Genomic DNA, 22,259 nt, shown 5'->3' with positions numbered 1-22,259 from the left:
GCTGAGGGCTCAGAAAACCTCAGAAGGGTGATCTGACTGGGAACTAAGGACTCAGTCTTCCACCAAGATCATCCCTGGAGTACGTAACTTATTTCAATGAATGCTTATGAAGATCGGTCTCAACTTTAGAAGTCATCCCAATGAAGACCCAGGTTTGAAATTACCAAAAAAGCTTCAATCAGTACCTGGTTCCTTCACACCGCAAAAAATGTGCTACTGGTCTTTCCAGTTATTTGATGTGTTTGGGCCCTTGCTCCGCACTGATATCCAACATGATGGGGTTCAACTCTTAGACACTGAGCCCTTTAAAATTATGTTAACAATAACAGTCATAGTAGTGCTAATATCTGCTGTTAAAACTTTGCCAAGCTACAAAAACAAGCACGACAACTAATTCAGGTCTAACATGACTGTCTAAAATTTTCTCTAAGGCCACCGCATCCCTGTCAGACGTTGCCACTTCTGTCTTTTGTTCCTTGACTGCCATTTGTTCATCACATCACCCCAGGAGGGAGATGTTAATGGACAGACTAACAGGAACTGGAAAGCATAAGAAACCAGTGTGTCTACACCCAGGAGCAGAGTACACATCTTTGCCATGGCACAATGCAGTCATTGCAAAATACCATCACAGGGCTGAGAGGAGCAACCAAGAGCAGAGCAGTGCTTGCATTCTGGGGAGTGTGGTGGCTGTGTCTAAGTCCTCACTGTGATGGTGACATGGGCTGGAATTTACCCTGTGGACTCATAGTGTCAGAAGCAAAAAATTTGGTCACCTAACTATGGGTGGTTTGTGCCGTCTGAGATGTCTCGGAACATCCAAGTCATCCACATACACCAGGCAAACACCAGACCCAGAGAACGTTGGGTTTGCAGGTGACTTGTGCCTTTCTAGAGCGGTAGCAAGAGGTCAAGTAGGACATCTTATGACATCTAAAATGCCATTGTCCTTTGTATTAGGCAACCAAATCACACTTTAAGGCCTGGTCATTTGCATCACGCCTAATCACTGCAAACTATGAACTTCCTCTCCATTGACTGGCACAGCAGCTGAGACATCTTGCTCACATGGAGAAGCCCACATGCAGAGACCTAAATTCAGGTGTTTAAGTTGGTCACTGCATTGCAATCATGGCACTTCACGTGTAGTTATTTCTCAGTCTCAGCGGGGATGACTGTATCCAGGGAAGCATGGGGCCTGTCATTAGTATTATTTATGGGAATCTCTGCTGAGAAGAGTCAAATCCTCTGGTCCAAAGTAGACTTTTTCAGTCTCCAGTTACAGGAAACATTGCTAGGATGCATCTCATTTGGTTTATCTCCCTTGTAGCTGTTTACATCTAAACTTGTCAGCCTGGGCTTTTTTTTTTTTTTACAATTCAGATCTATCTAAACAGTCTGGGAAATGGAGACTAGCACACAATTCATCCTGGAGCTGGCATCTAAACCAGAGCAGATGAATCATGTTCTAAAAGTGCCTGTTTCAGGCCATTGACTGAAGGAGGAATCTGTGACAATGAGTTCAGAGATAGATATTTGCACCGGAGCCATCCAAAGCAAGGTGAGCTGGATGCCATCTCTGATTTCTGAACCATTCTGGACTCTCAAGTGTACGAAATTAATAAGGGCTGCAAGCAGAGCGCAGGAGGGATCTTCTCCAAGTTCACACTGCCGGGCACTGGAGCCCAGAAGACTATCGTGGGTGGGAGTGAGCCCATCTGAACAGCTTGCTGCCACCTGGAAGCCAGGCTGAGAATGAGAACCAGATGGTAAAATGTGAGACCTTGATTAATAATAATATGAATGCCTACTCTGTACAGCAGGCTCCTCATCAGCAGATCTCAGCGTGCCTCATGTACAAGGTGACCATCGGTGTCTGAGAAGTTATCTGTGATCACTTTGCAGCTGAACAAGACTCTGGAGTCCCAAGCCTAAATTGGCACCGCATGTGTCTCTTGAGTAGCCCAGCCTCCAACCAGCCTCCAAATGTATAATTTTGGAGTCAGACCTAGAAGTTGTCTGGATGCAAATTGAAAATCAGGTCTGGGATCACACTGGGACAAGACTGTTCACACAGGGATAACCTGAAGCACAAGAGACATGCCAGGGGATGCTTCATGCAACGTTTCTCTCCCATGCCAAATTCCTGGACTTTGCCCTGCCTCCAGCAGCAGGACCTGTCCTGCCATTTCTCTGCCTGTTCTCCACCTTCCTCTCACTACCTGCAACAACTAGGGGACTCAGGGTGAAAAGACTAGGCTTCTTCTTGAAGAACAGGTTTTCCTTGGGTTGATTTGCTGTTTCTAAACTTCTTCACCTTCTCACGGCGAGAGGCACAACATTTTAGCACATTAGATGAAAAGACTCATTTAAAAACAATACAACCCAGGGGCCTCCACACATTCCAAAGCCCAGCGTGCCTCGCCAAACATGCGTTTCCCCTTCAACCCAGCGTTTCGTACACGTTTCCAACAAGCAAGCAGCCGTGACTGCAATGGCCGAGCTAAAGCTCGTTGCACAATTGCTGCGGCTGCACAGGCTGCCACGGCCGAGCACACGTGCAAAGGTCCTGTTGCACACCCAGCGTGCAGCCCTGGAAGGTGCTCAGCAGCTTGGCATTGCAGCCAAGCAAAGCCATCCAAGCCTGCCCAAAACCTGGCACGCTGGATGCAATACAGCAAAATGCTTTTCCCCATCTGCTCCCTCATGCTTATCGATTGGAATATTAATAAAAACTTGTTCAAAGCTCCCTCGGCGTCTGAGATTACTTGGGAATAGTCCAGTGCTCCCACCCCAGCCATGCTGGTAATGAGGGGACTGGGGGATCAAAAGCATTTTAAAATGGCCTTGCTAATCAATCATCAACAATTGGGTAAATTAAGCCCTGCAGTCTTTCCTTTTGCGAGAGAGGGATCTGCCGGACGTGTCTTTAATGAGCAGATTCCTATCCCTTTAATATTCCTTAATACCTTTCTAGAGGAAATGAACCATGGGGAGAATTTGTTGGTGGAATGAGAGGAATGCACATAACTGCAGGCCTCTACTTTCTCACATGTAGGCTGAGAAACCCTGGCTGGATAAGGGATGCTGGGTTTCACGGCAGGGCAATTTCCTTCCAAAGATCCTGATAACACTTCTGATAACTCCTTTGGCCAGTGCCACTGCCAAAAGCAGTCACTTGTTTTTGTCCTCATTGCCAAGCTAAGCCCTGTCCTTCCTCATCTCCTCCAAGGATCATGTCCATCTGTGCCTCTAAGGATCATGTCCATCTGTAGTGAAGGCTTGTTTTTTGAAGCCCATCAGGAAGACGGACACACTACTCCCAAGGTAATGGCCCCAGAAACAGATTCCTGTTAATTATTAACATGCAAAAGGCAATGCAAACACTACGTGAAAGCAAAGAGGCTTGGCTTATTGTGGGACTTTACTGAGACTGCTGGCATTTTTTACCTATTTCCATAGTATGAGTCATGGCTTATTTCATAGGTCCCTCTGGGAGGCCTTTAATGAATCCCCTTGAAACCTGGGACATGGGAGATGCTCTCTTTGTGTCTTCCTTTCTTCCTATGGTACATTGTACTTATAGTCTTTCATCATAGGCCTTAAGTGTGTTAATAGGTCTTAGGAAGAGTTTTGTGGCCTATGGTAAGTCTCGGCTACAGGATAATGGGTTCTGCAGAGCTTTTGTGCTCGGAGACATCTGTCACACCACCATATCCCACCACACTTCTTGGCAGCTTTCAGAATATGAGGAACCTCTAAGCATGGAAACTGAACCAGTCTACAAATGGTACCTGTCTACAAAGGGACATGGCTTATAAGAAGACATACACTGCAGCTCTGCTAAATTCAGGTGGCTCCAGAAGTGAATAATTTGGATGCTTTGGGCACTCACTAGATCTCCAAATTATGCAAAGGAAAACCATGTTGTTCCTACATATCAGGATTATACTTGTCTAAACACTGTGAGAAGAGAATCAGACCCAGCGATACGTTATGGAGATGCTGCCCAGCGCGCAGCGTAGGCAGAGGATTTCAGCAAGATTTAATTTCTCCAAAGGGAGCCCAGCTTAACAGTGTTTTAGCTCTTAAGTGCGACAGCACACCAATTAGCACATCCAGCACTTAGCACCCCGCGTTCCCCCGGGAGCAGGGGCGAGAAGAAGGAACAATTCTGAGCTGAAATGAAGAGTCTGGGCACTGCCGGGATCACAACTGCACGGGGACCTGCTCCACTCGTCTTTCCTGAAGCCTCCATGGTACACGTTCCTCCAGCAAAGACACCTAGAATAAAAGGGAATTGATGAGATTTTGTCCACAGGCAGCAAAAGCCGCTATCGATTACTGCAAGGCTCTTAAATGAGAGTAATTCACAACCCTCTTCAGTTTTGAAGGCAAGCTCTAATTTAATATCATTATGTCTTCATGCCCCCACACATTCCACTGTCTCATTCACTGAGCTTTTATTGGGCTCTGGATAATTTATGGCTAGATATGCTGCCTTTTATCTGACCTATTTTTAGCTATTCTTGCTTTTTACATATTTTTTTCTTCTGCTATCACAACTGGCAATTAAAGTAAAAAGGTTTTTTTAAAAAAAAATATATGATAAAGTTCCACCCAGCATTAACCTTTATTTCTTCTCTTTTATGTGCTGGAGGATGCATTTGTTACTGTCACAGCATTTTGAGGACAGCAGATTATGATAAACACACTCCCTGCAGATTTTATTCCTTTCCTTTTTTCTTCATTTCTAGGAAGTCTAAACTGCATGACTTTGTCCCAAAATCCCCACCAATGACCTTTCCTGGTTTGCACAGCTGCTGAGAGCTGCTCCACTTTCCCTCTGTAACTTAGGGGCAGAAACTTTCAGGGCCTTTTCCTAAATGGATTCAAGCGTCTTTGGTCTTCAGCACCTTCAAAGGAGATGATTGTTAATGGGCACCCCTCAGGTTTGAACCCCATAGTTTTCAAAGTTCTGTGGTGCAGGGAGAAAAACAAGGCTAGCTTTTAACTGGAGGGTATCTATATATAATATATATATTTTTTTCATAAATAATTCTTTGTTTTCTACTAATATAAGTGATATTTTGAGTTTATAATTTAATTCTATAATAATAGAATACATACCATACCTACTTTTTTAATAACTGAAGTGTTCTCCTTTACATTTTGGATATTTAATGTTTCAAATATTTGCATCATTTAACTGAGACAACTGGAAAAACTAAAGAGAGGTTTCAGACCTGGAAGTGTGAAGATGTCCTTATACCCATGAAACTTTGCTCACCTTTTTTCAGTAATAACAATTGATCTTTCTTAAAAAAAATATAAAACAAACTGCCCCAGGTAGCTATCTTTCATACTGTTTGGGTTAGACATAAGGCCGCATAACAGTATGAATCAGTCCCACTGACTTCAAAGCTATTATTTCCTAAACTTTTTCCACCAAACAATTTGGTTGATAAAGTCTCTCCCAGGGAAGGGTTTGGCCCTCTGCTCCAGGACTGTGGGTCTCAGGTGCTGTGTCTCTGTGGGTTTACCTCTGCTCTTCAGAGAACAAGCCAGGGACTTTTTGGGTTAAGATGTCCAGCTGGCAGCTATCAGGGCTGGTAAATGGAGAGGAGCACGGTGGCATCGCAGTGCCATTGTGGGGAACATACTCCATAGATGACCTGGGAAGCCTGAGAGGATGACGCAAGGATGGACACATAGAGAAGAGCCGTTTCACAGTATCACAGAATGTTAGGGACTGGAAGGGACCTCAAAAGATCATCTAGTCCAATCCCCCAATCTAGTCCAATCAGGGTACCACCTAACTTTTGCATTGAGGGACTTGCACACTGTGGCTAGTGATGGATGTTGTCTGGAAACACAAAATTTACCATTGGACAGGGTGAGCTTGTTGGGATTCAAGTGATCTGCAAGGTGTCAAACTCTTGCCTTAGTGACCAATGACAGAACCCAAGGGAATGGCAGGAAGATGTGCCAGGGGAGGTTTAGGTTGGGCATCAGGAAAGGGTTCTTCACCCAGAAGGTGCTGGACACTGAACAGGCTCCCCAGGGAGGTGTCATGGCCCCAAGCCTGACAGTATTCAAGAAGAGACTGGACAACGTCCTCAGACACATGGTGTGAACTGTGGGGTGTCCTGTGCAGGGACAGGAGTTGGACTTGATGATCCTTGTGGATCCATTCCAACTCAGGACATTCTATGCTTCTATTCTATAACTTGACAATTTTAGCAGAACTCATCCACAAGAAACTTTCCAGCATCTTGCCTCGCTGCAGCTAGGCAATCAGAAACATTTCATTTGGTTCAGGTATTTTAGACCAGTTGCCCACTGCTCCCTTCTCCAGCTTTTCTGTTCACTCCCCGCCTCCAAAAACTGAGGCAAAACCCCAAATTCTGGAATGTCCCACTTCAGGCCTCCCACATTAACTTGAAAAAAGTTCTATTATTCTGATGTTTTCCTGCTATTTTTAAGACAAATGTCATTATGTTGATATTTCCTCCATACAACAATTCCAGTTTCTCGACATATTTTTGGACATATTTTGTTCACAACTCTTAGATCACTGTCATTTTTTTCCCCCCTTTTCATTTCTGGTAAACATAAAATTACCTTGTTCTATTTATAAAAGCATACATAGCATGGTGTAATGCTATAAATATTACTTGTAATTAACTGTGGTATTGATATAAATATTATAGACAAATAGAGAAGCGTTAACTAGATATAGTGAACATATACAACTGCCAAAGTGTCAAAACACCATCATTTGACTGTCCCTGAAGTTTCAGTGAACCATGGCTGGATGTGGCTGCCCTGGCTCGATCCCCCCGCGGATTTGCCAGATGTCCCATGAGGATTCCTCCTTCATCCCAGCCCTGCAGAGGAAGGTGATGGACGCTGCATCAGTGTTTTGGATTAGAGCTGCACGGCTTTAACAAGCCGCATTCCCGCACGTAAGAATCACGACAGCGCCGCTAATGAGAACCAACGATCACGAGGCAGATTTCCCCTCTCCAAAGCCAACACGCAAAAATCATAAGACTGGATTTGGAAAAAAACGCAGGGTTTTAAAAACCATGCGTGTTAGTTGTTTTCACAGATGAGTTTCGTTCAAGCAGATTCTCCGGTCACAAGGGAATGAATTCATTATATTTTTTAATTTAAGAATGAAAAGATTTCTTAAACTGCTGAATAATCACTTGTCTCCGGGAGCTGGGGCTTTTGAGTAGACACTACAGCATGGCACGAGTAGAGGGTAAGTTACATAGCACACATCGTGTGATTAAGCAATACTGCAGGTCTCTAACCACTTTACACATAGAAGATAATAAAGAAAAGAATTCTGACATAAACACACTAATCCCACAGCACTAAAATATGAAGAGAAAAATGTGTGGCAGCAGTTTACTCTTGCGCCTTCCCACTTATTGTTTGCCTGGTTGCAAGACATGCTATGCAGGCTGTTGTATCAGGCATGCATGCTCGACCCTTAGGCAAAATCTTGCCTAGTTGGAATATGCAGCAAAAATACCATAAATAAGTAATGTGCTTTTTAAAAAAATACAACCTTAAGCCATCTGATACTATCTGATTAGAATAGCCAAGTGCTGTATTTAAAGAAAAATAAGAAAAAAAGAGTATTTTGCCGCTGGAGGACAGGAGGAGTTGCTTCGGAGATCCCGTTAGGAGAGAGGAGATCCTGAGCAGCAGTACGATTGCTGCAATCTGTGCACTGCAGAAAATTCATATAATAGGGAGTCAAAAAGTGAATTGTACCTCAGGTCATCAAAAGACTCTTTTGGTATATATGGTGCCTGCCCGCCAGGTTATACATGTTTTAGTACATATGGTGCTTTCACAGAATTATAGTATCATTTTGGCTGGAAGAGACCCTCAAGATCATCGAGTCCAACAATTCTGGCACTAAGCCATGTCCCTAACAATCTCATCTGCGCATCTTTTAAACACCTGCAGGGATGGTGACTCCACCACTGCCCTGGGCAGCCTGTTCCAGTGCTTGAAAACACTTTCTGGGAAGAGACTTTTCTTAATATTCAATCTGAACCTTCCCTGGCACAGCTTGAGACCATTTTCTCTCATCCTATCACTTGTTACTTGGGAGAAGAGACCAACCCCTTCCATGCTCCAAGCTCCTTTCAGGCAGTTCAGAGATCAGGTCTCCCCTCAGCTCCTGTTCTCCAGCTGAACCCCCCAGGTCCCTCAGCCGCTCCCATCACACTTGTGCTCCAGACCCTCACCAGCTCCGTTCCCTTCTCTGAACTTGCTCCAGCACCTCAAGGGCTTTCTCGTTGTGAGGGGATTATAGAGGCTTTTTTAGGACATATGGTGCCTACCCACTGAGTTATACATTATTATTTTGGATATATGGTCCTTGTCCTCTAGGTTATATGCGGGTGCAGAGGTGAGTGGAGCTGTCCCACTCCAATATCACCCTGAGCTGCCAGTACCCAGAACAGTAAAATTACAGTTGTGGGTGGTGCACCAGGTCCGTACCTCCCACCTGCCCCAAAAGCGCATTTTTGGGTTTTCCAGTGGGCAGAGCAGGCCGGTGGTGGGCGTTGGGGTGGGGAACACGGAGCGGTTTGGGTTTGTGCCGCATGGAGAAGGCAGGTCCATGCCCCGCATCCAGCTGGGCTGGCAGACTCTTTTCCTGGAGCATCATTTTTCCTGGAAATCAGAGCAGTTCAGATAAGCTGAGGGGCAGGAGGGGTTAGACCGTGCTCACTGCTGTGATATCCCCACACGTGCTCTGCTGGGAGAGGAATCTTCCCCCTCACACCCTGTGCCAGGCTCCTCAATGGGGTTCACCACAGCCCATAAATTAACTGGATGTCTTATCACTTTTTAATTAACAATGCCCATGTATACAACGTACTTGAATCCCTACAAAGCAATATAAATAATAAAAACAAACAGCAGCAATTTATCAGTGCGATGGAGTTTAGTTGGATCAGTATCGATCCCTCTTTATAGCTACATATTCTTACAGGCAAAAGATAATATATTTTTTATACACAGAGTGGTTAATTGCTGCTTAAAATAAATCAATACTAACCGGTCAAGCAATATAATCCATTAGTTGTGTTTAAAATAATTTAGTCAATGTGATTTTCTCAGAATTGATATTTGGGGGGTTATTTACATTTCTAGGTGCTAGTAATTTGCGTCAAAGAAATCTTTGGCACTGATAACGAGCACTTCATTAACTAATTAAGCTTATAAAGCAGCTCAGTGACTGGTATAGTTCACTGAGAGTTCACATTTAAGCTGACCAGAAATGCAATTCTTTTAAAATTTGGACTGAAACAATCGATTAAAAAGGAAAAGAAACTTGCTGAAGAAAGCATTTGTTTCAGCTGGGAACTAAAGGTTTGGGTTTTTTTTAACTTTGAGGGATTTTGGACACTTGTAAAATATAAAATAAGGCAATGTTAAAAACAAGAAACTATTTGTAAGTAAATTCGGTTATTTGGGTTTCTTTAATACTGAAATGAAAACCTCAGAATTTATTGAACATAATTCCTACAGACTCTTTTTTATTATTATTTTTGGGCAATGCGACAAAATCTGATGCAAATCTGCAGGGCATTACTGGGTAGCTGAATTCCCTTTTTTCTAAAAAAAGGTTTGGCTAAAAAAACATAGCACTGCAGTTTAGACCTGTTTGAATAGGAGAGAGGAGAACCTTGTGTTCCTTCCTCCTAAAGTCTCCCTGTGCTTTGTGTTGAGGTTATTATTAGGACACTGCTGTCCTACAGGAAAAATCCCAACTCGAGCTCAGGGCCTTACTGAGCCCCTTTACAAAGGGAAGAATTTCTTCAAAGGCCCTGTAAAGCTCAGAAAAAGGATTGAATTGAGGAGGAGGAGAGGACGAGACCTGTCTCACGGCAGAGCCACGTGCTCCTGACACAGATGGGGTGCACCTCACCCAACGTCAGACACCCGTAACCTGCTGTGTGTCTCAGGATAGACATGAGGAAGAAATTTTTTACACTGAGGGTGGTAAAACCCTGTCCCAGGTTGGCCAGAGAGGTGGTGGATGAACCATCCCTGGAGACATCCCAGGCCAGGCTGGACGGGGCTCTGAGCAACCTGAGCTGGTGAAGATGTCCCTGCTCATGGCAGGGGTGGCACTAGGGGAGCTTTGGAGGTCTCTTCCAACCCAGAATATTCTGAGATTCTGTGACCCATTTGCCCCAGGGTCCCTTTATGATCACTGAAGGAAAACAGACACTTTTAGGAGGAGGTTTGTCTGCCTTAAATTGGATGGCGGATTTAAGAGAAGAAATTCACCCTGGGTTTGCTGGCTGTGGAGGCAGCCCAGGGTGAACAATCTTGGTGGAGACACCAGCATTTGGCTGGGTGACCCCTGCTCATAACACTGATATCTTGGGCCCTATCCAAGCTTGTTCCTGAACAGAAATGGCCATGCTCAGCTTTGCTGGCATGACAACTCACACTGAGCTCAGTGGGGATCATATCCAGGAATAACTCATCCAACTTGAGGTCTCCACAGGAGGGAGATATGGTGCTCACTACTTTCAGTGCCACCGCTTCTGCAGATCAGGCAGTGCAGGTGGGCAGAGCTTTGCTTAATCTTGTCCAGTTTCCTGGAAATTTATGCTTCTTGCAGTATCAGAGCCTGTTTCTGCTGCCCCTTGAGGTGCAAGGAATGGCTTCATCAGGAAACCACAAACTAGGACCCACTCTTCACAGAATCCCAGAATGTCAGGGGTTGGAAGGGACCTGGAAAGCTCATCCAGTGCAATCCCCCTATGGAGCAGGAACATCCAGATGAGGTTACACAGGAACATGTCCAGGCGGGTTGGAATGTCTGCACAGAAGGAGACTCCACAACCCCCCTGGGCAGCCTGTTCCAGGCTCTGGCGCCCTCACTGAGAAGAAGTTTCTTTTCAAATTTAAGTGGAACCTTTTGTGTTCCAGTTTGTACCCGTTACCCCCTGTCCTATCATTGGTTGTCACCAAGAAGAGCCTGGTTCCATCCTCCTGACACTCACCCTTTATATATTTATAAACATTACTGAGGTCCCCCCTCAGTGTCCTCTTGTCCAGCTCCAGAGCCCCAGCTCCCTCAGCCTTTCCTCACATGGGAGATGCTCCACTCCCTTCAGTGTCTTCGTTGCCCTGCGCTGGACCCTCTCCAGCAGTTCCCTGTCCTGCTGGAACTGAGGGGCCACAACTGGACACAAGATTCCAGGTGTGGTCTCCCCAGTGCAGAGTAGAGGGGCAGGAGAACCTCTCTGACCTACTGACCACCCCCCTTCTAATCCACCCCAGGTACCATTGGCCTTCCTGGCCACAGGGGCCCAGTGCTGGCTCGTGGTCATCCTGCTGTCCATCAGGACCCCTTCCAGAAATCTCTTCCAGAAATATTTGGGTTTTTTTCACTCCAGGTGACACACAGAGCCCTGGGTAGGAGGAAGAGGATGGTTGTTCAGCAGCTCATGTCAGCACCAGGGAAGAGTTTGGGGATGGAAGAAGAAACCTGTAGCCATACTGCAGGTGAGGTTATGGTGCCTGATCTACTCCACTCCAAATTTCAGACCAGAAGTTTCAGATGGAGCTGCTGTTTGCAGCAGCTTCTGCCTGCTCAGACCTTTTATCCGGGAATGCCTTACACAGGCTCATAACCTCTGGATGAGTTACAGTCTATCAGCTACAACAACATCTGGATGTGATTCAAAGGCTTCATGCACGGGCCGTAAGGAAGCACGTTCACTGGTTAATCACTCACTGTTAAAAATTGTGCCTTTTTTCTTCTTCCAATTTTTGTGGTACTAGCTCTCACCCGCTGGTCACTGCTCCAGCAAGGTCACAGAGCTACCTGTTCTCAAAAATCTGTTCCTTACACAGATACTGGCAGACATTAGATATTAAGATATTAAATGTCTTTTAATTTTCTGGTGGGTAAGCCAAGTGGAGCAGATGGCTGCTCACAAAAGGTCTCAGAGGCTTGCTTTTGGTCCTCTCCCATGGGCTAGTGGCACATTTAGCACTCTTATGAGCTGCCAAATGTCTGGAGCCCTTGGGTCTTCTTCATCAATGAAAATCTTGAACCCCAAGTAGGATGAAGGACATACACCTTTGTTTTCACAGCCAACCAGAAACATGAAGTTTTTAATTTATAAGATTAGCAAAAGAAGCAGAAGATCCCATGTTAGGAGCCATTTTCCAGCTTGACTATCTTAACTGGAAGATCCCAAGTACAGCAACCGTTGATACCCACTATGATTTCTGTTCTTTTTCAGGTTTCACCATGCAAGCTCATGACTAGACCATCTAGAAACATCTTTTGTGGCATCATGAGAACCTGTTGATCAGCACTGCCTTGATGGCATGTCCTGGGAGCCCTCAACACATGCGGCAGCCCTTTCTATGCGTGTGTGAAAGGGAAATGCAAGATGAGTAGTTTGCAACCACAGGCAAAGCTCATGATGTGATGTGAAAGCAAGAACTGACTTGTAAAAGCAGACACAGAGTGAAACAGGTTGAAAACCCTGGCTTATCCTTATTCATCGCAGAGGCAGCCACATTTCTGTGCTATACCACATCGAACTCTGTAGCAGATGGTCAAGGAGGCACTGTCTGGCTGCCCTTGGTTGGAGCAGCCTCCCAAAGTGCTTTTCTCTGTAATTCCCCAAACGGCTGAATGATCAGCTGCCTTAACAGGTGGTGGGCTGGTAAACAGAGCACTTGGACATTGCCTGGAGATGCCCTGACGTGTGCTCCAGAGTCCTGCTTTTTTGTACAAATACCTTGTTTTGCTCAAGTTTCTAAAGAAAAAAGAAATGCTGCAGCTTCTGTTCTGCAACACTGGCTGAAAGGACAGTCAGACCCTTCAGTTCACAGTTGCTTCTCTAGGTTTTGTGCCCCAGTAGTGTCTAGACAAGAAATTGCAGTGCTCCTGTAAATAAATTCTTGAAGTATGTGAGATAATGAGTGTCTTTGTGAACACAAATCCAGATATTCCTCAAACATCTGTTCCGGGACACAAAGATTGTGCCACTTGGGCAAGGTTGAGTCATCAGTGAAAATATAAGTGTCCATGTCTCTGTGTGCACGGCACTAGTTGGAAACTATATCATGTTGTCCTTCAGGAGCACCCAAGGTCCATGTGGGAGTCCAGATGGGTGGGAATCTCCCTTATGCACTGGAGGAGGGAAACCAAGGGCCAAGGAAAGGGGTGGCATCAAAGCACCTGAGCATCCTCTCCTGCAGAGATGGTCCTAATGCGCTGACCTCAGACGCTGGAGCAAAACAGCCTGTTTGCATTTGAGAAGCAGCGTCTCTGACATGGCCAAAAAGGAACAAACGAATGAATAAGAGACTAGTCCAATCTGCATAGTCCTGGGACAGGCTCATAACCAAAGCTCATCTCTTCCCAGACTGGGGTGCGGACTTAGATACAGGGTTCTGGTTTGAGCTGCCTTCGAGCAGAGATGTCAGGCATGCTGTCTAAAGGCTTTCATTTTTTACTGCAATGCTGCTGCCTGCCAAATCGGCTGAGCTGGGAAAACAATCTATAATTGACTACAGAGGCAGGAGGTTATAATGATTTAGCCTTTTTCTGAAGCATGCATACAAGCTCTGCCAATTAGCCAAAAGTTAGAAAGATTTTTAATGACAATACGTCCATAGAGATGAGGCACTTGGAGGGGGAATTGTGACTGCAAATTATCATGGCCCAAGCTTCAAGTCACAGGAGCCTGAGGTCTTACGATGCAAAGAGGAGAAGATACAGTGAGCAGATTTGGTCGCAGATGAGCATGGAGCACACAGCTTCCCAGTTGGAAATGCTTCTGGGCTGTAGCACAATGTTGCACCACTCTTTCCTTACCATCGCACAGAACCTACACAGGATACTGTAGTTCATGGAAAGGAGAAGCAGAGATAGTGAAGGGCATCTGTCCTCTCCCACAGTAAAACATGGGGCTGATGCTGAGACTTGGGCCAGTGTCATAATGAGCTTTGCATTGGGATGAGACCAGCTGGCCCCAGGGAGCATCTCCAGCAGCCAAACTGAGCTTCTTCTGCGGGGAGCAAGTGAATAAATCTCCACATAACCTGAAGAGGTGAAGTAGCCTGGAGTGAGTATTCCTTGCTGAATACAGGCCCAAGGAAATGACTTGCAAGTTCTAACCCACGTGCAGTTTGCAGCGAGGAAACAAAGGTTCTGCTCCTCCTCCCATCCCTCCTGCTTCCCTCTTCTGTCCTTCCTCTTCCCTTGTGGCTGCTGCAACCTACTGTGAGCAGTTTCAGACAGAAAACTAACTTCACCAGGAAAAAACACAGGAGAAGTTTTCTTCCATTGTCATGAGTTGAACTGGCTCAGCCAAACCTTGAAGAGTGGTCGTGCCATGAAGGAAGGGTCTGGGTTGCCCAGTGTGAACAGTGGGAGATAATTAGATGTCCACAAAACCTCATGGAGATACACTGTTGGCATGATTTCAGGGCAGGGGGGAAGGAGCCAGGTGTATTTTAGAGAGCACACAGGTTCAGCTTACTGAAGTCTGGCTTATACTTCTTCCTTGTATACTATTCCTAAAGAATCCTACAAAGAAAAGCAATTGAGAACCTTTGTTATAAAGATCTGAACAGATCCCTGAGTCACTTCATGTAGTAAGTGTGAGAGATAGCCTGTTTACTCCAATGACTCTCAGATCCCAGTGAATGGTCTTAGCTGGGTATTGATTTGGCCCAGTGGGTATAAATCTAACCTTGACCCTCTTTAATCCTGTTGCATTAGCCACAGCTTCACCAGCACAGAGCAAACACTCGGAGGACTTAGGGAACCTGGGCTTGACAGCACATGCTGCATTCACCACTCTTCAGATCCAGCTGTACAGAAAACATAAATCAGAGTCTTGCATTTAGATGTTCACAGGCTGCATCTATATATGTGTAATAAGTAAAATATATAACAAATATTGCAATATATTCAAACTGGGCGGCATAAAAAGGGAGTGATTCCAGCTTCTAGCCATTCCTGACCACCACATTAAAAAAGCTGCAGAAGAAGGACAGATTAAATACAAGTGCAGGGTGCTGACAGCGTGCAAAGTTGTGAGAGGAGCTTTGTGTGTTTGCTGAATGCACTGCACGCCCCACTTGGCCACGGTGGTCATTGCTGCCTCTGGCAGAGCTGCCACAGTCTTAGAGCAACTTACAGACACACAATGTGGACAAGAAAGGGGAAAACATCTGATGCCTTGTTGCTCATGAAGTCTGTCCCAGCTTACAAAACAAGGAAACCAAGCCAGCTACTCAGCTCAAGATAGGGAGCCCCCTCTTTGAACTCCCTTGGCTCTGTGTGTATTTTACTCCACCTCTCGTGTTTACTATCAAGTTGGGCACAAACGTATTTGTAGCTAGGAAGAGTCCCAGGCAAGATTAGCTATCTAGAGAACCAAAGCAGAGCAAGCCTGAAGAAGAGATTACTCCAACTAGAAATTTAGGGCTGATGGGATAAGCGCTCAGCACCAGATCCATGTGGAAGAATTGGGCTCTGAGCAGCAACACCAGATTTGCAGTGTCAGTGGAGTCTGCAGCCCATGTTACAGAATCACAGAGTGGTTGGGTTTGGAAGGGACCTCTGGAGATCATCCAGTCCAACCCACCTGCTCAAGCAGGGTCACCAGAGCAGATCACACAGGAATGTGTCCAGGTGGGTTTGAATGTCTCCAGAGAAGGAGACTCCACAGCCTCTCTGGGCAGCCTGGGCCAGGCTCTGGCACCTCAAAGGAAAGAAGTTTCTCCTCATATTCAGATGGAACCTCCTGTGTTTCAGTCTGTGCCCGTTGCCCCTCATCCTGTCATTGGGCACCACTGAACAGAGTCTGGTCCATCCTCTTGACACCCACCCTGAGATATTTATAAACATTAATGAGATCCCCTCTCAGCTTCTCTTCTCCAGGCTGAACAGCCCCAGCTCTCTCAGCCTTTCTTTCTAATAAAGACGTTCCAGACCCCTCATCATCTTTGTAGCTCCAAAAAGTTCAACTCTTCCTGCAGTTCCCATGCAATCCATAGTTGCTTGCCTTCCAGAAGTCAGGTAGGCAGTGAGGAGCCATCCAAGTCATCAACAAGGGAATGGTCATACAATAGCCTTGGGGAACATTCCAAAGGCCACATGTACAGAGCATAGCACAGAAATGTCCAGGCTGTATTGAACAACCTTTGTCTGTGTCTGGCATCAGCAGCAGAGGAGTTACCTGCCTTGCCGCAGCTGGGATCCCTTGGGTCTCCACACATCGAGCTAATTTCTCTCTGTTGGTACCGCCCCGCGGGTTTGCTCAGGGATCTTTGCATGGTGTGATGCCGTCAGTCCCGCCATGTGTCAGGCACATCTGGCTGCTCAGGCAGCCTGCCAGGGAATTAGGACTGCACAGCACCGGCTTTCATATGAGCACACGGGGTTTTGAATGCCCTGTTTCACACAAGCCAGGACGTGGCCTCTGAACACTGTGCAAATGCTGTAGGGGTGATGCTCTGGGTGATGACGGCCAGATACTGTCTGTGCTGGTGTGGGAAGGATTTAGGACTCAGCTGGACAGAAATAATTCCTTTCACAGTAGGTTCGGGGAGAAAGCACGCTGAAGGGAAAGTAGGCAGCATGTTGCCTCTTCATTATCTCATGAAAGGAAATTTATATTGCACCCCAGGGGGGGCTAAAGCCCTTCTGGAACACATTTGCAGAAGTCTGCGTGAGCTTCTGGCTACATACGGAGCAATCTGGGCTCACAGGGAGTGTGTCTCTTTGCCGCCACAGCAGCTCGGTCTTGGCTTTATGGGTACCCATCCAAACAGTGTTAGATGGTCCTTGCCTGGTGTCGTGCACTCCAGCTGCAAAAACCTCCTCTGGATTTCAAAGGCTACAGAAATTCCAGTCTCTATTCCAACCGTGTTTGTTTTCTTTGGGTCCCTCTCCCTAACTAATTAGCTGTTGTGTTTATTGGAAATAGGAGACACATTCCTGACGAACGTAGTAGCACTGTGTTTAATGGAGCCCTTCGAGGAGGTCAGAGCGGGAGCATTTCTTGAACAAACAAGTCTCACACTGCAGCATAATCTTCAAACTGCAATGAACCGCTGGCTCCCGGATAGCAGTGGGGATTGTGACGTGCAATTTGCATAAGACCTTCACTAAATAGTCGTTAGGAAGCCAATGAATATAAAAGAGGGTTGGCTGTTATCAGATTTGATCTCAGAAGCGTTCACAGGAAAAAAAATTGTTAAGCATCTACATGAGCAAAACTCTTTGTCTTCTTCAGTTCAATTGCTACTTTCATTTGTCTTTAATAATACGGTATTTGCTCACTCTTAGACAGCCCTTTGCAAGGCTGTTCAGATCCAAGGCTAATTTGCTCAGACACTTGGCTCTCCCAATATGATCACTAAAACTCCTGGTACACAGAGTACTTTTCCTGAATGTTAAAGCATTTAAAGCTTCATTTTTTTTTTTCTTGTCCATGCCTTGAGTTAAGTATTTACACCTAGTCCAAGACAGCATAAAAACAAGCTAATATTTCAGCTGGGGGATGTTTTACACCTTATTATGCAGGTGGAAATGGCACACGGGTACAGCAGAGCCGGGCTATTTCCAGTAGGTCATTCTCTTGTTCTGGTCAGCCCTTAATTTAGGCCAGCCCTGCCCCACAGAGGTATGTGCAACCACACCACTGGTTCTTGCCTGTTTCTGGGGGCTGCTTCTGAATTTGCATCATGCAAAGCCTGGAGCTATTTTCGATGCAGTTTTGGCCGCAGAGCAAAGGCAAGGGCTTTCCATACATGACCACCTAAAGGGGCACCAGCTTGGAAATCCCACCAGAGGAACATCTCACAGATGGGTCAAGGGCCTGTTTGAACTGGGATAACTCATGATATAACCAAGACTTGCCTGATAATTCACTGTCCCTCAGGACACAAAGGAGGAAACCAGACAGTGTCACATCCCACCGCACCCAACTCCCTGGGCACTGGTCCTTTGAACATCAGTGGATGACCTGCAGCTGCAGACTAGACCTTGATTTTTGTTTTGGTTTGGTTTTGTTTTGTTTTTCTTTTTTTTTTTTGCCAGAAGACATGAGTGGATTCTGTGAGGCTGCTTCTCTAAGTGGTAAATGTGTGGTTTGGATTGTGGCTATTTAACAGCGGGTCTCTTTCTCCCTGTCTTGCTGTGAGTGATGAGAAAGCCTCAAGCCAGAAGGGATCATTGAATTTTCTCCTTCAAGCTCTAGGGTATAGCAGAACACATCTATTTGAGGTCCAGCACCCAGGAACTGATGGCATCATAAGAAAATTATATGTGTGGATCTGAGGAGACGGACATGGTCCCCTCCCTGGAGCAGTTTAGTGCCTTCACAGTTAGGAGGAAAACACAAACCCTTTTTCCTGGTTGGAGTTTGTCTGGCATTGCCCTTCAGCACCAGTTCTTGTTATGCCTTGCTCTGCTAGATTAAAGACCCTTTAGAACCTGGTATTATTATCTTTTTCCAGCAGAACATACTTATGTGCTATAATGTCCTCTCAACCTTCTTTCCGATAAGCTAAACAGCATAAGCTCTGTAATTCTCTTGTAAGCCATTTCTTCCAGCCCTCGTATCATTTTTTTTTTATTGCGGCTGTTTTTGGCACCTTCCTCAATTTTTCAACTTCCTTCTGAAAACGTGGGCATCAGAACAGTACTCCATGTTCCAGCATCGGGCTCAGCAGCTCAGACGCTGCCTAATCAGCAGGACCGCTTCCAGTGGCCGCATCTCAGAGGAGGGAGAGGGGGAGGGAGGAGGAATCCCTGGCAGCTTCATCGAGGGCCCTTTGCCTTGGGGTTTGCACTCTTTTCCCAGCCACAGAAACCAGCCTCTGTCAGAGCACATCTGTTTCCACAAGCTGTCTCACTGAAGTGCAAGAAGACCTCATCGTGTACCCTTTAGGACTCCTGTTTGGCTGCCCTGGGCTTCAGTCGGTTTTATGCTTGCTTCTGCATCATGCAAATATGCACGGAGAAGGCTTGACGGCAACATTTCACAAGCCTTAAAAATCAACAGTCTGGCCTAATGCCTCTCTCCTCTCCCTCCTGGCTTTGTAAGAGGTAAGCCTGAACAAGCAAGTCTCAGGACACCAGCCTGAGGCACATCTCTGCCCATCTGTGTGGGAGATGCACAGCTGACAACCCAACAAGAAGTTATTTATAGTGATTCCTATGTCCTCAGCAGCTCTTTCTTTCGAGGATGGTGTCACCATTGCTTTACTGTGCCTGCAAGCACGCCAGGGCTGAGCTCTCACACCAGTTTGCAAGCCGCCTGGGTGCAATCCAGGCAGCAGGGGAACAGATGAGTGTCTGGTTGTTGGCATCCCTGTATCTAGCAGGGAGGCAGAGAGTGCAAAGGTGCCGTTGCAAGCCATCTGCAGTGACAGCCTCTCCATTTCTTACTGCTCAATCAGGGCTTCTCATTGCAGATGGACAAAACCACAAGGTCCTGTGCTTTGCTTTTGGCCCTGCTGCGCTTCTCCCGAACTCACAAAATCACAGAATCACATCACAGAATGTCAGGGATTGGAAGGGACCTCAAAAGCTCATCCAGTGCAATCCCCCCATGGAGCAGGAACACCCAGATGAGGTTACACAGGAAGGTGTCCAGGCGGGTTGGAATGTCTGCAGAGAAGGAGACTCCACAACCCCCCTGGGCAGCCTGGGCCAGGCTCTGCCACCCTCACCATGAAGAAGTTTCTTCTCAAATTTAAGTGGAACCTCTTGTGTTCCAGTTTGTACCCATTACCCCTTGTCCTATCTTTGTCACCGAGAAGAGCCTGGCTCCATCCTCCTGACACCCTTTATATATTTATAAACATTACTGAGGTCACCCCTCAGTCTCCTCTTGTCCAGCTCCAGAGCCCCAGCTCCCTCAGCCTTTCCTCACATGGGAGATGCTCCACTCCCTTCAGTGTCTTTGTTGCCCTGCGCTGGACTCTCTCCAGCAGTTCCCTGTCCCGCTGGAACTGAGGAGCCACAACTGGACTCTTGCATTTGCACCTAGGAGCAAATCCCTCCACCAGGATCCCTGATAAAACAGATGTCATTGATAAAGGCTGTTCCTTTTATTGCCTGGACCTAGGACTTCCAGGCTGCCATGTAGAAAAGTAGGCTCTCCACAGTGCTATTTAATCAGTGCATGAAAAGATAACCCATCCAGAAAGACAACTGGAGAAGTCCCAACACTGTGCTAGTGGTTGCAGGCACAGGCAAGACTGTACAGCTTTGCAAAGCAATAGGTTACACCAGTGAAGTAAGTGAAGTTACATCTTGTTAAAAGAGACAGGCTTTTCCAGTGCTTTCCTAGAATGGAAAACGCTCTTGAATTTAGTTTCATGAATACCATCCTATCTATTAGTAAAGTCATGGATCAGCTTCTGCTGCCCACTATCAGAAAGACACTTTTCCATAAAAGCTTTTTTTTTCTTCCCAATGGTCTTATTCTTTCAATGTAGAAATAAAGTCTAAAATGGCATGTTTTGGAATCAATTATCTTCCCAGTTACGTGAGTGTAAACTTCAGGTTTCTCCCCCTTGACGCCTTTGCTATTCAGTCTGTATTTCCAATAGAGCAACCAAACCAAGGGGGAACTCTCAGCCCCAGGCCTGCATGAAATGAAAGCTGTTGCTGAGACCTGTCAAGAGAGTCACACACTTCAGTGATTGCTAATCCTGGAACAACTGAGTGAATACTTCAGATCCAGCCAGCTACTAGCATGGTCACCAAAGGAAACATTGAAGAAATAGACCAAAAATGAAAAAATCTTTGAGAATGAATCCTGATTTCCCAGTGCAAGTTTGATATACATATTTGCGAGTGAAAGCTCTACCCATCAAAGCGATGTGAGATTTTCTTCTTTCCTCCCCTTTTCTCCATCTTTATGGAGCTGAGGAAAGTGTCCCCAAGGTTTAGTACCCACAGGTGCTCTGGGAACAATAGCAGCCTGGGCTGAACTCAAGATATGCCCAGAAAAATCATTACTCATTGCTGCTAGACATTTTTATGGACCTCCTCAACATATCCCTGGAGTGTCTTACAAATATTAACATACAAATCCTCAAGCTTCCTTCCTCTAGGAGGCTGTTATTGCCTAGACTTTAAAATAAGGAAGCTAAGGCCAAGAGGTGAATACGCTGGCCAAGATCACGTAGGAAATGTGTGATCCTTGTGGTATGGATACTCCTAACCAACAAAAACTTACCCTGGCTTCTTGCCCATGGCGGATAAGGAAGCGGAAAGGTTTGAGTCACGCTTTTATGGGAGTGTTTCCACCACATCATGGAGAAGCAGCTTTATCGGCCCGTGCAAAGAGCAACAAGGGGCTGGTGTGTCACCATTCCTGGAGAGGACGGTGGGACAAGGACCCCACGGACTATTAGAAAGACAGGTGTTTTTATCCTAGGCAGCTGGATAAAATTCAGGGGCAACCTAATAAACCTCTCTACATGCTCTGCGATGGTTTTGCTTCGTTTAAAACTGGCACTGGTTTAAAGTTCAATATCTCAGACTCTGCTCTGGTTTCTTCCCTGAGATGACAGTGAAAATGGCAGCGCTTGGAGGAATCACTGGCTGAAGCACAAACTCAGGCTGTATGATTTTCATTAGCACTAGCGAGCATCAAGCAGCTGACATCTTGTTTAGGAAAATGACTGTATCTCTAAGTATTCATCCCAAATCGACGTAGTAGCGGAACAAAGGGCTCTGCTGCCCCAGCTTCTCAGCTCTGCAAAGGGACTTAACTCTAATGAAGTTTTCCTTCTTTTGGTCCATTTTGATGATGGAGACATTTGATAACAAGCCTATGTATGATTTGGAGACTGTTTTCCCAGCTGCCCCAGTCACGTCAGAAAGCTTTCTTTATTTAAATAAGCCTATGGTTCCTGGAGCTGTAAACTATACGCAAAATCTCTCTTTGGTTTTTAAGATGATTTTATGAGTCTCTCGTCACTGCAAGGAACAGCCTGCAAAAGTGAAAAGCAATACACAGTCCAACCTCACATAGCACAGCCAGCCAGGAAAAGTACTCCGCGTATGTGGGGTTTTTTAAGAAAAAAACGTCGATGCAGATGTTTTTTTCTCCCAGTTAATCTCAAAATGCTGTGGAGCCTGACTTACAGTTTTGAGGTGGTTCAAAGCTTCTTGGAGAAGAAAGCCAGCAAGAAGCCTGTGAATT

This window comes from Nesoenas mayeri, assembly GCF_963082525.1.
Source record: "Nesoenas mayeri genome assembly, chromosome: 2".
NCBI classification, from domain to species: Eukaryota; Metazoa; Chordata; class Aves; order Columbiformes; family Columbidae; genus Nesoenas; species Nesoenas mayeri.
Note: the sequence above shows the minus strand (reverse complement) of the source record.